Source organism: Trematomus bernacchii, unplaced genomic scaffold, assembly GCF_902827165.1.
Source record: "Trematomus bernacchii unplaced genomic scaffold, fTreBer1.1, whole genome shotgun sequence".
NCBI classification, from domain to species: Eukaryota; Metazoa; Chordata; class Actinopteri; order Perciformes; family Nototheniidae; genus Trematomus; species Trematomus bernacchii.
The window spans coordinates 1,070,388-1,083,253 of record NW_022987387.1 but is presented as its reverse complement, the minus strand read 5'-3'; positions in this window follow the sequence as shown (position 1 = coordinate 1,083,253).

The window sequence follows — 12,866 nt, the reverse complement described above, 5'->3', positions numbered from 1 at the left end:
GAAAGCAATAATATTAAGTTGAAATGAAACTTCAACTTCTTGCAGTGCTAAACACAGCACATGTAGTGGCATGTGTAGAGGGCGCATTTCAACCCAATCCATTTTTTATGTTGACAAAACTATAATTAGTGATAATTTGAATAGTGGTAAAGCATAACCAAGACGTGCTTGGTGAGTTTAATTTTGTCAAGTTTTCTGGAGTGTGTTCCATAAGGCTCTGCTGCTGGTGCCATACACACACACACACACACACACACACACATACACACACACACACACACACACACACACACACACACACACACACACACACCTGAGCGGACAGTCAGCACTCGCTAGTTGTTGGGCTCACGGTTGCCAGTTGTAATATTTAAACATATTGCCACACATAAAACTCTTGTCTCCCACAATAACTCCACAGGTCTTATGCTTTTTAAGAGTAGTCAGTCATTGCTAAAATGCAGCAGTGTTGAAACACACGTTCTGTTTCCCCAGTCACTTCACTCGTCTCATCTTCCCCACCCTCACATAGTGTTTAAATTAGCAAAACAAACTGGAAATAAAGTGATAGCTCTCACACAGTTGTTACAGTTGTTACACTAATTATTGGTCCACATCCTAATGCAGGCCAATATCACCATAATAAAGCTGCCGAATATATAAAAGAAAATTCAGAAAAGTCTGTCTTGACATGAATTTCCATTTTCAAATGTGGTTTCTTTAAGGTGCCAAAGGAATCAGAGTGCTCTGATCAGTGTTTTGTCTGTTTGAATGTGAGACTTTCTTTTACTTTCTGAGTGTTTGTACATTGCCTGTGATTGTGCATAATATCCCCATCAGTGGCGGATGTTGGTGTGCTGCAGCGAGCTGTGGGGGGCCCGGCTCAGCAGGGGTCTTCAGCCCGCCTGAGGGGGGATGATCCCCCAGATCCAGCTCTTCCTCTGCCGATCAGTCCCAAAGCTCTCACTCAAAGGACCAAATATCCTTTGGATTTGGGGGGGGGGGGGGGGGGGGGGGGGGGGGGGGGGGGGGGGGGGGGGGGGGTGATGCGGCCAGTAACTTAATTAAAGGGGCACATTTAATGCGAGATCGTTACTGAGAATGTTTAGTTCAGTATGAAGTCAAAGCGCATAAAATAACATAAAATAGCAGTATTAGTGTTTGTGTCACTGACATTTTGTAACTTTTTTTAGTTACTTTGGCCCAAGATACAGAACATTAGGGTTTGAGGTAATAAATACTTTATTAATACAGCAAAATGTTTTGTTTTATTTCTTAATATTTGTTGGTATTTGTGTAATTCACAAATTGTGTGTCAGTAGCTTAGTTTTAATGTATTAAATGACATTACTGAAAATAAAAACCAGGGGGGTGGGGTTCAATATGGGGTGGGGTTGGTATATTTTGTGCAAACAGAGACACAGAAAGAAGAATATGTAGCACAACACAAAAAAGAAATAGTACTTTAATAAAAGCAATTTAATTTTTTTATTTTAACAAATTACACAGTGAACCAGGAGGATTATGGGGGCTTCATTAGGGTACTTGGGACTGAAGCAACATCAGGGAGTTTTAACACACAGCAACCAGAACAGTTAAATACTGATCATCTCCAAATTGACAAATTATTTCTTCAACATACAGAATTTATGGATTGAAAAAAGACAACATTATGTTCATTTACTGTATAGTTGCAGGCGTACCATACTTCTTCAATGCATCATCTGTATTTGTAACGGACTTGCAAACTTTTTAAGCCATACATCATCATAAAGTGTGGAATCAGTTGCCTGAAGCTGACACACTCTTGAGACTTTCCCACTCAACATCCATCTTTTGATTGCTCTTCAATGCTAGAAAGTGAATGTCAGAAAAAGAGATGGTGGAGTAAAGTGGGATGAAGACTCTGAACTCTCTTGACTTTCATGCTTTTATGTAGATGAGACATTCTGGAGATTTCTTGTCCTCTAATGTAAGCAGGATATCTTTCTTTAGCCTGGGGTGAGCAGACACAATGATAAATGATCCTTTCCTGCTTCTGCCTCATCAAATCTCCCAATGCCTTGTGGGAATTGGTGTCCAAACAAAACTTATCACTGTCATGTGTAAGACACACTGTACGGATGACTGATGGGTTGGAGACTTATTTGTGTGTGATCTCTTCCATAAGGCATGACTGCAGAGTGTCGAGGTCATTTGTTAGAATAACAGATGGAGGTAATGTGCATGGAGAGCATTATAGAGGCCTTCATTTTTTACAAAAAGCAGATTAATGACACTGTGTTGGAATGCCTAATGAACAGAGGGTGGAGAGGCGTTCAAATCCTAAAACAATAAGATTCTGCCCGAGGAGCTAGAATACATTTACAAATGGAAGGGAAATATGCCAAAGACTGAGCCCTCACTGATTTCCCTGAAACACTTCACTGGAGGTTCTCCTCTCTCAGCAATGACTCAGAAACAATTACAACCCCAGGATCGGAGCAGAGCCTTCAGCTAAGCTTACATTTTTTACTTTCAATCCATCCCATTTACTGTGCCGACTGGGATGTTGTTAACCAGAGACAATATCTCAGTTTTTTTTTTTTGGGGGGGGGGTGGCAACTGCAGTCATTGGGCAAATATTGAAATCATCTGATCACATTTAAACCTGATCAGATGATCTTGGCTGGAGTGCATTAGTCACTGGGGGAATCCAATCAAGCAAAAACAGCCATGTGAGTTTTTTATTGGAGTTATATTGGCTCCGAGCCGCACAGGGAAGAGATACAAACTGAGAAACATCTGCACATTGTTCATCATAACACTGCAAACTCCCCTCGCAATATGTTGAGAGCAGAGCAGCCTTATTCCCTCCTGCTCACTCAGATAATTGTCTCCCATTTCTGCCTGCAGTTGCCATGGTTACGCAAATGTACTTTTATGAGAAGAGAAATGAGACGATGAATCTGATGATTTGATGACTTTCTCCTCTATACAGCTGTTATTTATTTCCACTTAAGAATGTATTTACCCACCAGACACCATGTTAATTGGTTTCTACATATAATAATTGTGCTTTGGTGTGTAATGGTAAAATATGTATGACTGTTGTCAAAACTTTTTTTCTTTTCTTGTATAAACAATAATAAATAGGAACATAGTAATAGTAGAGTAATGTGCAAGGTTCCACAGTCGGGTTGTGAGGAAGAGTTTCATGAGTGCAGATATGATGTTCACAAAGATGGCGGTACTGTAGCGTTGAACAATTGGGCATAAAAGGGACTTCCAGGCATGCATACGTTTAAAATAAATTCCTTTACTTTGGTGGTTCACTCTGAAACACACAAGCAGAGGCTGCACACACTCGGCACGGTCTGTAAGTGATGTCCTTACCCTGGAATCTATTCACATTACATTGCATTTTCATATGCATTCTCAAACTTACATTCAACTTAACATTCTAAAAGTCTGATTACATTAATCCGCCAAACACATGAACTGACACTATTCTGCACACACACACAACTCACTATTTAGTTAAAGCTGCTAACAACCCAGGCATTAGTCCAGTTAAGCTAGCAGGTGAAGCAACAGACATCACATGTTGCACATTTCACTTATAAAAACTACAATAAACACAATATGAGTATATTATCTGCTTTACCGCTAGTTTGTTACAATCACACATATGCAATGTACACTGATAAAACTGAAACATTGACTTTAATTAAATGTATCATGTCTACACATTCCACAAAACTGTATTAGGTTAGTTGAAAGCAATAAAATAAAGTTGAAATAGCTTCTCCTCAATAGTATAATTTTCAACAAACTTTACATTTAATTCAAGTCAACGTTTCTGTTTTTTCAGTGTACATTTGGTCAAGTCTTTATTCAACCCCTCATAACATCACCTAAAGGACCCTGAGCTGCCCTCTGTGCCTGTTTCAGCTTTCCTCAGTATGACATTTGGCATTGCATGAAGATATCAGAAAATTACAAGTTAATAAAATAAATGAAATACAACAACATCTACAGTGCTTTTGCAATCAAGTACAGTGTAATGTCCACTACCAGGCTTTATATTATCGTGGTGTCCCACAGTAAGTCATACCTTAGTGTAACGTGTGGTGTTCATCAGTCTGGGGGGGGTCCCGGTCAGCCCGCTGCCGCTCAGAGCAGAGGGGAGTCAGCAGTCAGTGGTTAGGTTGTGTTCAATGTATGCTTTTGTAAACTGAAGTGCAAGCCCTCTGTGCTGACTTCTGAGAGTGAAAGGTGCGCGATGAAGTCGATTCATTAATTGATTCTAAATATAGAATAACCAGGATGCTCCGTATAAACCATAGACTGTATATATAAATGGACGTAGGGTCCGTGACGTCACCCATAGGATTCTGCAGAGTTGCCGAGAAGCCCTTAGTAGGCGGAGTCGGCCACTAACGGCTCGACAGTGACGTCTGAGTCTAACTCCCGCCTGCTCCAGCCTGCTCCAAATAAGGGCAAAGAGGCGGAGCCGAGGCGGGACCTTCTGCCTCCAGCTGGGAAGTAACAGAGCTAGCTCAAGCTAAGAAGCTAAGCTAACATGCTTCCCCATCAGCACACTGCCGTCACATTTTACGTTTCTAAGGTAAGCGGACATGAAACTATTCAGCAAAACTATAAATAATAATCTAAGTTATTGAGTTTTTAGCATAATACTTCAGAATCTTAAAATCCCTTAACATTTGTATGCAATGTGCTAAATGCAACACTGGAATCAAGCAAATATTAATATGTTTGCATGACATTAGTTATTTATATTTTGCTATCACTTAATTATACGTTTAATACATTTAAGTTAAGCTAAGGTGCATGTGATGATAGCTAGTTAGTGCTCTTACCTGTGAGGCCTCCTCCAAACAGCATTATAACCAGACTGTATCATTACAACTATAAGTACCAGTTCTAGATCCTTGACTTTAGACAAACAATTCAAAAGACAAAATGTATTTAAAGACCAATCTTTATTTGAAGGTGCCTCTTAACCTGAGATATTAGTTATACAGTAATAGTATTGACAATCTAAAAAAACTGAGCAACTCAACAGTCAACTTTATATTTCTTATTGTCTAAAGCATTTATTATTTTCATTTTCCCCTCTCATATTCAGTGTGGACGGATTGAGACAGCGTGGTGTCCAGAGAGCTGCAGAGACTTCAGGGAGAAACCTCTGTATGATGGACGTCCTGTCTGATGGTTTGGAGAGGACTGAGGGTCTTTCCTCTGTGAGGAGGACCAGGCCTGATGGAGGAGCCCATTCATAGCTGATACCACCTGATCAGGCCTAGTCTGTCACTTTATTTGACTAAATGTGTTTACTTATACATTTAATAGGTTTACACCTTCTGTCCATATGTGCTTTTTATTTAAAACATGTTTGATTAACTTTTGGTTCACATTTCAATAAATTGAATTTGTATTTGCACTCCTTTTGTCCATTATTCTTACTGAAAATGTTAGATTACACATTCACATCCGACTGAAGATTGGCCCCATTTATTTGCGTTGCAAACTCTGCGGTACAAGGTACATGTTGTGAAGCTCATAAAGTGAGGCAAATAGAATTAATCAGCTGATGGAGTGTAGATGTGGAAATAGGTGCATTCGATCAGCTGACTTCACAATAAAAATAGTTTCTTAGTGAATGTCCTGTACTGGTCTTAACATCTCATGACATCAGCTTTTAATTTTCCTCTTGGATGTTCTTCTTGACCCTCAGAGAAGGAGAAAATGTTGAGTCGTGTCTTTCAGGCATGTCCTTTCCTAACAAAAATTACAGGAAACATAAAACATATTATTGCAGAACAAGTGTGTTATTTATGAAAGAGGTGTGCTTGTGTTTAGGGGCTGTAGATATAATTATTTTGTAATTGTAATGTTTTATTTTATTTCAACAGTGAGCTACAAAGACAATCAGATTATGAATGAACAGTATGACATTCATCAACATTGAAATATATTTTATTATCAAAATAATATTTAACTGTTATCAAAACTTAGTGCAACTGTAGAAGCTTGCTCTGTTCTCTCACTGAAATCATAACTTTTACCACGTTTTTTACAGACAATATTGAGAGATAAATAGCAGTTGTCACTAATAGCTTTGCCTTCAATACCTTAAATTAGAAAGCTGACAGTCATATTGCTTGTTAACATCTAAATGTAACCCTTTGCATGGAAAAAACCCTCAACTTCACTGATGTGTAGGTGATCTAGTATTTAGTATTGTTTAATGGAATGTATATCAGTGTATTAAAGTCAATACTTCATTTATTTAAACCAATATCTTTCTTGATTCTTTGTACAGTATGAAAAAAGAGTATTTGTACCTGTGCTGAAGTTCACTGCTGTGAGGAGTCCAGTTCTGTCTCTCACTCTCTGGTCCAGCCTGTCTGCATCACCTGGAAACTTTAAACAAACAGATATATATGTAAAGAACCATGTGTACAAACAATATAACTTATTCTCTTCTGTTGAACATGTTGGATTGTGTATTGTCCGAGTCAGGGTTCTTTTTATTTTACTGTAACTTTGGAAATTGTGTTACCAATGCTGTTGTGTTACTGTTTATTTGATACCAATTTGGTAATGCACATTTCCTGCTGAAATACATGCATACCAAGTTACTGCGTGGCACTTTGGTTTTGATAAAACAGTGTAGTTCCACTATATAAACGTTACATTCATAATCAAACGAAACAATCTGCAAGATAATGAGCTATTTGTTGTTATTTTTAATGCGTGTCCTTCACACGTTAATCAAATAAAATAAGTACCGATACATAGCAGAACAATTGTGGCGATGTTCAGCTTAATAAGCCTTGTTCAACATAATTTATTTAGCTAATACTACAGCGGGCTGCAGGCGAACCAAGTCTGCGTTTCGCTGCATTCCTTGATCTCCAGTTATAATGCCGGACTCCGCCGCCGGCCGAAGCTAACGGAGCCGCCGGGACGCGCTAGCGAGCTAGCCCCCTGCGGCTCCGTTAGCTTCGGCCGGCGTGGACTCCGGCGGCCACCACTGGGATAATTGGGTCCCCTTTTAACATTTGCTCCCGTTTAGCATTATGGGCGTCACAGCCATATACTATAAAAGGCTGAATCATAAACTAAACTGTATATATATATATATACACATGTATAAAGGGTTACGTCCTTAGCTGGATAATAAGCTACATAATAAGCTACATAACAAGCTAAACTAACAAGCACACAAACACCTGCTAACGGGATTAACATGTATAATATTATCATTTTACTCACCGAAAAAAGCTGAGAGTAGACTTCTTGGAAGGTCTGTTAGTACATTCAAGCGCACAGCACTACATTTCAATTGTCTGGTATTTGTAACAATATTCCCTAAAAGGCACAATCACCACGAACACGGCTAAAGGGTCAAGTACAGCAACTACAACTAACTAACGTTGTAGCCTAGCAGAGTGGACAAATTGCTGTTAGCTGACAGTGAGGCACGTACCTGTCCATCAAAGTGACCACGCCCTAATTTATGCAAAAACTTTAAGACCTAATATAAATAAAAGGGTCGTGTTAGAAAACAATTCACTCACAGATCCATAATCATGAAGGTGGAATCTAACTATATTCATAATAATATTTATTGGATCCATAGGTAGAAACATGTTTTTTTAGGCTGTGAAATTGGGCATTTTAACATTGGGCTCTATGGAAATTGCTCCTTTCTGCAGTCAGCGCCTATCGGCCAATATATGAACTGCAGTTTGTGGCACTTCCGCATTGGCGTCCCGGCTCTTCCCCAGAGTTTGCCGCTTGGTATAAACACACGATATAGACAACAGAGCCTCAAACACATTTAAATGATTAACTTTATTGCAATCATCATCATCATATCATATTTGATGTGATTGATTGTGGAAACATTGACTGATTATTATAGGCTACATCATGATCATAGGGATGGTCAGGTCATAACAATATAATCCTAAGGCGTATTTTAAAGGAGTGATCTTTCGTCCTTATATACAGTGTATACTTTTTATGTCAACCTGGTCTCACCAGAATGCGTGACTCCACCACGACTCCTTAACACCGCAGTGCGTGGCGGAGTCACAAACTTTGCTACATTTACGTGTCTGCACCACGCAAACAACCCCAATGTAAAGTGAATGAGGCTCCTTTGTCGTGGTGCACACACGCATTTCTACAACGTCCAGCAGTGAGCTTTTATTCTATAAAACGTTTTTAAAATCTACTTTATAGCTTGTAGTAACTCACGGGAGGCTTCTTTTATTTTATTTGTATTCATAATAATTTTTATTTTTCGTCAGAATGTATTATGGTGCATTATTTACCAATGTTTGTTCTCAAAAAACAGTGCATTGTGTGTAATACAACTGTGATTTTTATTAAATTAGTTAGTTTTTTAAGGAAGGCCAGAGCTTCAGCTGTGTCAAATAGATTGTTCCCTTTAGTTAACGTTATTTAAAAGATCATTATATTCCTATTTGATCATGTCCCCTTTATTGTATTACGGACCCAAAGAGCAATGTGAGCGTCCATTCCCATTGGATAACGGAGGATTTTACACCCGGAAGTAAGTATTCTCCTTACTGTCGATTGATTTTACAGTGATATCTGCACTACTCATCAACTCAAAAACACCAGATTATCCTTGTTAATTACACAACATTGATTGGTTTAAATTGTGTACAATGCTTTTGTGTTTTCCCCTTCGATTCGGAGAAACAAATATTTTTTCGGAGTTTTTGGATGGCAGAAGACACTACACTACCCAGAATCCTCAGCTATGGGACTACACCATGTGCTTAGCTTGACAAACCCCGTGATCAGTCCTCAAGCTCTGTGATTCGATGTTGGAGTGGGAGTGCGCAAAGTTTGCACGGAGCGTGAAAAAGCACTTTGAAATGGAATGAAACCCATCGACGGCACACTATCCAAAACAGGAATCGAACGTGTCCTACCCCCCCCCGCCCCCTTAGGTCACAGGCTCCTCCAACAGTGCAACACAATAAAACAGATACACAGAAAAAATAGTGCAAGTATATACAAAAAGAAAAATAGTAAAAAGTGAAATAGTGCAATAAGAGTCTATATGTGACCTGCTCTATCGAAATCAGTCGCATTGACCCGAAGACACATTTTGAGTTGTATAAACTGTTGAAAAGAGGAGATTCCTAGCTTTCTAATGATATCAACATTGTTTTTGTACTCCAAATATTAAGCAAAATATGTCACATTATATAATGACTGTCACCGAGTCATCATTTTGAGAAAAAGGCCTTCAAAGTTTCCTCTTCTCTGGAATCCATCGATCTGATTGATTATTAGCGGAGCAAATGATCAAAATAGTCCGGAGGGAAAATATTTCCGTTTGGATTACTGGTCTGGGGGAAGCTCGCGAGTGTGTGTGTGTATGTGTGTGTGTGTGTTTGTGTATTTTTGCATTTGTGTATATTGTGTTTGTTTCCCGGGGAAAACACTCACGAGAAACACCGGCTGTTGTTATGCCTGCTGTGACGTTAAATTACTCCGTTCTCCGCTTGTAATTATGCCGTTACAAGCTTCATAGTTGTATTTATCATCTAAATTTGCCGAAACAAGTTTAATATTCTGAAAGCCAAGACTTTGTTTAATTGAAATCAGATGAAAACAAACTGTAACGGACCCTGCCGTGTTATCTATGATTACTATACCTTACATTCATAATTTCAGCCGGAGGGAGGGGGAGCTGCGCTACGGAAGAGCAGATTGCGAGCGAGAGGTCATCTTCCCTTCACAAGCTTCACAAATGTATTTATCGTGTGATTTTGGAAATAAAAGTTTCATATTCTGAAAGCCAAGACTTTGTTTATTTAAAATCAAACAAAACACCCGACCCCCGAAAAAATAGTTTTTTACGCAAATCCACGTTTATTTTGAAATGAGCCGTTGCGACATCCGACTGATTTCGATAGAGCGGGTCACATATACAAGTGATTGAATATGATATATTAGATAAATAATTTCTAAGTAGCAGCCAGATGAATGTTATGGATGTTGTTTCTAAGTTCAGGTGTTTAATAGTCTTATGGCCTGTGGGATGAAGCTGTCCCTGAGTCTGGTGGTTTTAGTCCTGATGCTGCGGTACCGCCTGCCAGACGGCAGCAGACAGAACAGTTTGTGGCTGGGGTGATGGGGGTCTTTTATAATCCTGAGGGCTTTCTTTAAGGTTAACCTGGTATTTTTACTCCACTACATTTATTTGAGTTACTTTACAGATTTGGATTAATGATGTGAAATATAAACAACCCTTAAATCAGACTTTAGTTACACCTGAGTAAAATCCAGTGAAGGTGATTGTCAAGTGCCAACAATCAGGCGAGATATTTGGTAGTGGGTGCTTGAGAAGACTAAATATTTATCTGCAGATCCCTATAAAGTATATTCATTACTCGTTATTCTCTACTAATAGTTAATTAAAAACTGTATATAATGGCTATTTTGCACATCCCTTTCAAGATTTCAAGATTTTCTAAGGTTTATTGACATATCATATACACAACTACGGTGTAGTTATGCAATGAATGAAAAACTTGGGTCACAGGTTCCTCAACAGTGCATTACAAGACATCTATCGATATCTGTGTGTACCTCCACCATTAAACATATTCTGCACATTTCTTATACTATCTACATACATCTTATAAGAGTATAATTAATATGTATAATATCAGTTAAAATAAGTGCTTCAACATAGTTAACATTGCAGGAAAGTTGATTGTCAAATTCCAAAACAAACCATGCATGTAAGGATGCGTGGAAGGGTAGGACCCAAATGCAGACTATCAGAAAAGGTAAACGGTCTTGAAACAAAAACGAGCTTTATTCTTAAAGCTTAACAATAGCATGGCATGAAACACATAGGTTCTACAGAAAACTGACCGTGACCAACATGGTGGGAGACAAGAGAAACAAACAATGAACCGACAGGGGAACACAGGAAGAGACAAGACTAAATACAGAGAGGGGTAATCACAAGACGAGACACAGCTGGGGTAAGGGAGGCAGAAACACAAGGGCAACAGGTGAACACAATCAAACAATCAGACACACCAGGGAAACTAAGACAGGAAGGCAAACACAGGAAGAAGGAACAGAGAAGACACGAGGAAAACATTTCAAAACAAAACAGGAAACCAGAAAAAGACAAGACAAAACACAACACAGACAGATCGTGACATAACCCCCTCCTCAAGGGACGGATCCCAGACGTCCCAAAAAACATAGTCTAACACTTCAAAAAGGGTGGGTGGAGGGGGTCCGGAGGACGGGCCCGAAAGGGGTCCCGGGCGGATGGCCCGGGGGCAAGGCAGAGTCCAAAAAGGGGCGACGGCCACAGCGGGCGAGCTCAGGGGGCCGGGCATGAGAGCAAAGGCAGCGGCTCTCAGGGGACCGGGCTCGAGGGCGAAGGCAGCGGCTGGAAGAATCAGGAGGCCGAGCCCGAGGGCGAAGACCGCGGCTGGAGAACTCAGGAGGCCGGGCTCGAGGGCGAACAAGAAGGCGGCGACGAGACAGCTCCGGAGGACGGGCAGGAAGGCGCCGACGGGACAACTCCGGAGGACGGGCAGGAAGGCGCCGACGGGACAGCTCCGGAGGCCGGGCAGGAAGGCGCCGACGGGACAGCTCCGGAGGCCGGGCAGGAAGGCGCCGACGGGACAGCTCCGGAGGCCGGGCAGGAAGGCGCCGACGGGACAGCTCCGGAGGCCGGGCAGGAAGGCGCCGACGGGACAGCTCCGGAGGACGAGCAGGAACCAGTATCGGCCGGACAGGAACCGGAGCCGACGGGACAGGCGTAGACGGGGTCCTGAACATGACATGGGCTGGTGTCGACTGGACCCCCAACGGAACAGGACACAGAGTTGGCAGGACCCCCGGTGGAACAGGTGTCGGCGGGACCTCCAACAGGACAGGACACAGAGTTGGCAGGACCCCTGGCAGGACAGGTGTCGGCGGGACCCCCAACAGGACAGGACATGGATTTGGCAGGACCCCTGGCAGGACAGGTGTCGGCGGGACCCCCAACAGGACAGGACATGGAGTTGGCAAGACCCCCGGCAGGAGAGTAGTCGGTGGGACCTCCAACATCACAGGACATAGGGTTGGCAGGACCCCTGGCAGGACAGGTGTCGGCGGGACCCCCAACAGGACAGGACATGGAGTTGGCAAGACCCCCGGCAGGAGAGTAGTCGGCGGGACCTCCAACATCACAGGACATAGGGTTGGCAGGACCCCCGGCAGGAGAGTAGTCGGCGGGACCTCCAACATCACAGGACATAGGGTTGGCAGGACCCCCGGCAGGAGAGTAGTCGGCGGGACCTCCAACATCACAGGACATAGGGTTGGCAGGACCCCCGGCAGGAGAGTAGTCGGCGGGACCTCCAACATCACAGGACATAGGGTTGGCAGGACCCCCGGCAGGAGAGTAGTCGGCGGGACCTCCAACATCACAGGACATAGGGTTGGCAGGACCCCCGGCAGAAGAGTAGTCGGCGGGACCTCCAACATCACAGGACATGGGGTAGGCGTCGGCCATAGAGCCAACAGGACACGGGGTGCTGGAGTCGGCCGGACCACCGACAGAACACGAGGGGCTGGAGTGGGCCGAACCACTGACAAAACACGGGGGGCCGGAGTCGGCCGGACCACCGACAGGACACGAGGTGCTGGAGTCGGCCGGACCACCGACAGGACACGGGGGGCTGGCGTCGGCCGGGGAGCCAGTACTGGAGCCGAAACTGAAGCCGGAACCATGGCTGCTGGGGCCGGAACTGGGGCCGGAACCATGGCTGCTGGGGCCGGAACTGGGG